The sequence below is a fragment of the Etheostoma spectabile genome, unplaced genomic scaffold (assembly GCF_008692095.1).
Source record: "Etheostoma spectabile isolate EspeVRDwgs_2016 unplaced genomic scaffold, UIUC_Espe_1.0 scaffold433, whole genome shotgun sequence".
Classification (NCBI taxonomy): Eukaryota; Metazoa; Chordata; class Actinopteri; order Perciformes; family Percidae; genus Etheostoma; species Etheostoma spectabile.
The window spans coordinates 804,815-809,705 of NW_022605608.1; the positions used below are offsets into that span (position 1 = coordinate 804,815).

At 41.2% G+C, this 4,891-nt stretch overlaps 1 protein-coding gene and 1 long non-coding RNA gene across 2 annotated transcripts in view; both read right to left on the bottom strand.

Annotated features, from left to right (window-relative positions):
- The window catches only part of LOC116686650 (substance-P receptor), a 70,441-nt gene that overhangs the window by 18,189 nt on the left and 47,361 nt on the right, over positions 1-4,891 (bottom strand). The window lies entirely within an intron of this gene.
- LOC116686681 (uncharacterized) overlaps positions 1-4,891 on the bottom strand; it is a 10,546-nt gene that overhangs the window by 4,565 nt on the left and 1,090 nt on the right. Inside the window, exon 2 of the long non-coding RNA XR_004331326.1 lies at positions 4,200-4,201. This is a non-coding gene — a long non-coding RNA (uncharacterized LOC116686681). The remainder of the gene's footprint in view (positions 1-4,199; positions 4,202-4,891) is intronic.

The following is a 4,891-nucleotide window of genomic DNA, read 5'->3' on the forward strand; positions in this document are numbered from 1 at the left end:
TTTTTTAAGTAGTAGTAGAATGTTCAGGGTTCTTCTTCATCTAAGGAGGAAAGACCAGAATTTTTTATTTTATTTTTTACTTTACTAAACTTAACTAAGTCAACAAGTCAAGTGCAAAATATAAAAAGTATATACACTAAATGATGCAAATGTATTATTTGACGCATTAAAGTTTTACTAGTTTTTGTGCTGGAATCCACCTTGAAATCCACCTGGAATCCTACCCCTGTTGGATCAGATAATCCTGTTTTTTTGGATCAAAGTTATCCAATCCTACTGACAAGTTTTGAACAACACAAATTGAAGGTTTTATCCAGATTAAAACTAGATTGGATTCCGTGATCTAATCTGATTTCAGTTTCCTTCTTTACCTTTTGAACAACCCATTTCAAGATTTGATCCAATCCGATAACCAAAATCCGATTAGTTTACCTTTGAACAACTGGCCCCAAAACGTAATGAAATGAATTAAAAATGTATCAAATAATACTATATTTGGATCATGCAGTATCTTACAAGATATCCTATTTATTCATAAGGTTTTAATTTTATTTGTTCATCCGTCAGGCTACAGGGATTAGGTAGACTTTAACGTAATCAGCCTTTCAGTATAGGCCTACAGCAAAGTAGAAAGAGTTTGGCCTCATAAAATAATCCCCCAAACAGCTGTCAAAATTGACCAAAAACAATAAATTTTGTTCTGTCAATAATTGATACATATTACAGGCCTATACATTCAACACAATCGAAAATATTTTTGTTTTTAGAATATTTATTAGTGATGCATGCAATGATTACAGAATAACCAAAAAAATGCAAAGAATGGCAATCACTGATTTTTGAAATCCAAAACAAATCCAAATCAGAAATAGTGTCTAACTATTGCGTCCCTTGTTGCACGTCCTGTTTGCTCGTTCTTGCAGAATGCAGGAGGTTGGTTAGGGTCTCCAGGGCTCAGGTGCATCATTGTCAGCACAGAGAGGGCAGTTGCGCTTAGTACGATGTTGTGCAGACAATACGCAAGGGTTATGTTGCATGCTTTCTGTGGTTCCGCTCTCAGGTATTAAGCTCTTCGAACTCCATTTAAACCTCAATTGCCCATCTTGCTCTGCAAGAGCAGTGTTGAGCGTGCCTGCGCCGTGTATTTGCTGTTAGAAAAGGAGTCATCAGCCATGGTAGGATGGGTAGGCCCTGTCTCCTAATATTATGCCATCTGGTCGTTTGGTTTGGAGGTCTCCATATAGAGCCTCCCTCGGATGCGTCATCAGACCCAGGCCACTTGACACGCAGTTGGTGATGATGAGGTCAGCATCACCACAAGTTGGACATTGATGCTGTGCCTCCCCTTTCTGTTTATAAACTCCCATTCATTCTCACGAGGTGCTTGTATATGCACAGTCATTGCTCCAACGTATGGCATATTCCCCAAAAGAAAAAGCTGAGCTTGGCCTGGGCAATCTGGTTGTCCTTTGGAAAAGAAACAATTCATTGACCAGGCTGGCCAGTGCGATTGACACTCCTCACCCATCACACACAGCTGATTTCACCACTCCCATATAGTCACCAACAACTTGATAGAATTCCCACACATAAAATCGGAGAGCAATGAGGATCTGGTCTTCCACAGACAGACCGTGGCTCCTTTGGTTTCTTGTGTTGAAGTTTTGGCCGGAGAAGGTTCACAAGTACTCTATATCAGCCTTCCCAAAGCAAACCGACATACACTCCTCAGTGGTGTATTGCTCCGTGGCTTTGTACGTTCAACATACACCCTTTGACGGTATCCTCTCCTGGCAAAGTGGGGGTGACGTGGACAACACCTGGCATTTCACTGGCTCTCTGTGAATCCTCTGAGAAAGGCTGATTTATATGGCTGTTGTAATTGGTCTTTTTCAAACACACCAGATACACTGATTATGTTTTGGCTTGTGTTCAATTGAGGCAATTGGACCCAGCCTATAATTGATGAACAATGTTCACTATAGTAAAGCAACGGAACCATGGACTCAAGAAGCTGTAACTTCACTGCTGCTGAAACCAATGCACTACTAGAGGGTGTTCGGTGCCATTATGGAACAATAGTGGGAAGTTTTAATTCTGCTAAGGAAACCAACAAAAAGAAAAATGATGTTTGGATTTTAATCACAGAAAATGTGAATGCCATAGGGTCTGGCCAGAGGAGGACCACAGACCAAATCAAATTGCGGTGGAAGAATCTTAAGGCCAGGGCAACAAAGGACCATGCTGAAGCCAAAAACCCACAAACAGGCAACAAGCCATTTAAGAGGGGAGATTACACAGATGTGGTCCTCGACATCATTGGAGGTGAGAAGTCGCAAGCTCTCCATGGTATTCAAGGTGTTGTAGGGGATGGCGAGCCTTGGATTGAGGAGGAGGAGAATCTGCCAGTTCCTCCTGAGGCTGATCCAGAGAGCGTATTTATATTGAATTCAGCTCTGTTCCTGAGAAAGAAGCTGGATCCTCATTGGTTGAGCCAGTGTTAGTTGCCACAGGATCTCAGAGGAAAGGCTTGAAGCGCCCTTCATCAAACAAAGATGATGATTACAAGGCACTTCTGCAAAAAGAGACTGAAAGGGCAGAAGCACAGCTTCGTCTGGCAGAGGAACAACTGACTCTGACCAAACTGCAGCAACCAAGGCCAGACTTGAGATTCGCCTCCTAAGGCTAACGCTCAGACAAGCTGGTCTCTCTACATCAGATGAGGAAGTCTGAAATTATGTTGTTATTTGACATTAAGTCTTTTTTTTTTTTAAATTCAATACATCTATATGAAACTTGTTATAAATATCCTCAATGCACAGTGTTTGTGTTAGTCTCAGATGAGTGACTGCTGGAAGGATGGGTAGGTGTTTTTCTTCTTTCTTTTTTAATGTGTGTGTTTTTCATTTCAAATAAAAATAAACTTATATTGACCCCACACTGGCCATTCTACTTGTTGCCTTTACATATCTATGGTTACTTGTGATTTCCTAGCCTGTTTGAGACTGGTTATCCAGATTTGGTGATCCTGAAAAGTTCCTATCCGATCAGATTGATCCAATCCGATGTTGCTTTGAAAAACTGGCTCAAAAGTAAGATGGATTACGTGATCACAGATCGCAAAAAAAGGATTACTAAATCCGGATCCATTTGATCCAGATTACATTTTTTGAAAAACTGGGCCCTGATGTCAAAAACAGATGATGAAGAACCGGGCTGCAAAACAACAATACAATTGGCTGGAAAACTACCAAAGAGAGAGGATGAAAGGAGAGAGGGCTGTGATTCTGGTTCATGGCTGTGATGATAAATGTATCACTGGAGGGAAAATGCAAGTGGACATGAACATTGCTGTCACGTCCTGTTCAGGGCTGCTGTGTACAAAGGGCATGTGACAAGGTTAAATGATTCCACTAGCTTGTAATCAAAACTGTGGGTAGTTATCTACTGTAAAGTTTTAGGTTACCTTGCGTTTGGCAGTCGCTGTTCCTTGTAGCGATCAGAAGAGTCTCCGGGGATTTCACTGGCCCAGAGAGTCAGTCCCACCACCAGATAAGCCCAACCCATCACCAGAAGAGGAAGGAAGTAGATCAGGATAGCCACACACACATAGTACCTGCCAAGGACAGACATCCCATATCACATAACATCATATACAGTAAATGTTAGTGCTGGATCATATCTTTAGTCCAGATTCGATTCTTTCACAATTTGTGGGTTTTGATTCGTATTGCGATTTTCATTCATTGCGAAGTATTGTGATTCAATACTATTGAGTATTGCTGTTTTCTCTTCTTTTTTAACAAAAACAAAAGTGGAATAATCAACTTCTAAGGACTCATATCATGAGACTTTCTAAAAAATAGCACATTACTGTCAGTCAGTCAGTCTGACATATTTCATTGTAATGAACATAACATGTACTTTTTGCGTTTTCTGCTTTCTCTTTGTCTGTTTTCCTAGAACGATTTGATGTAGTTGTCATTGATAAAAACTAAAATATTTAGGACATCAGATGCATACAATTTTTGGATAACAATCGATTTTGTGCCTACCCCCAGTAATGATTTTTGACTAAAGCAGAGAGACTCAAGTTGAGCCTGTAGAAAAGGAACCAATGATCCCGTTAATATTGTCCTAACAGAAGCGCCTTTGAATTAATTTTCTCTGCCTGCCAACTTCCCCTTACTCTCAAGTACGGCTGCGGTAAGTAGTAAAAAAATAATGTACTCATTCGAGTCAAGGGCTAATCAACTCATCATTTGTTTGAGGACTGAGCAATGACTGTGTTTTGTAACACAATTAAAGATGTGGGGGCATCATTTAGACCTCTACTACAATAACTGTCCAACAATTTAAATCCTTAATGAAATAATTAAATATGACAGTTTCAGTGTTTGGCTAATGATTTGGTACACTGTCACAGACACAGAGTTAGATCCTGTTAATTCCCTGTTAAGTGTGTGTGCGGTTAAAAGGGGGGCCTGTTTATATAGCGTGTGGGTGTGTGTGTGTTGTGTGTGTGTGTGTGTGTGTGTATAGTCTTGTTTAACTATATTCGTGGGGTCTGAAGACCGGGAGTCCAGTATAGTTGTGGGGTGGTCCCACGGCAAGCTTTTTTGTGCCAAAATGCTGGACCCCACATGTTTAAAAAAAAAACAAGTGTTTAAGGCTATGGGGGAAGAGGGAAAAAGGAGAGTGGGGGGGGGGGAGGGCGGACGCACCACACACAATTTAAAAGGGGGAGGCGAGGGCTGTTTGGTAAAAAGAGGTAAAATAAAGCGGGGGGGGGAAGGGGAGTAAGGAGGGGGGGGGTGGAAAAGCATGTAAAGCATTGGGGGGGGGGGTTAAAGGGGTGGCGGTTTTTGAGGAAATTAAAGGGAACGTGGGT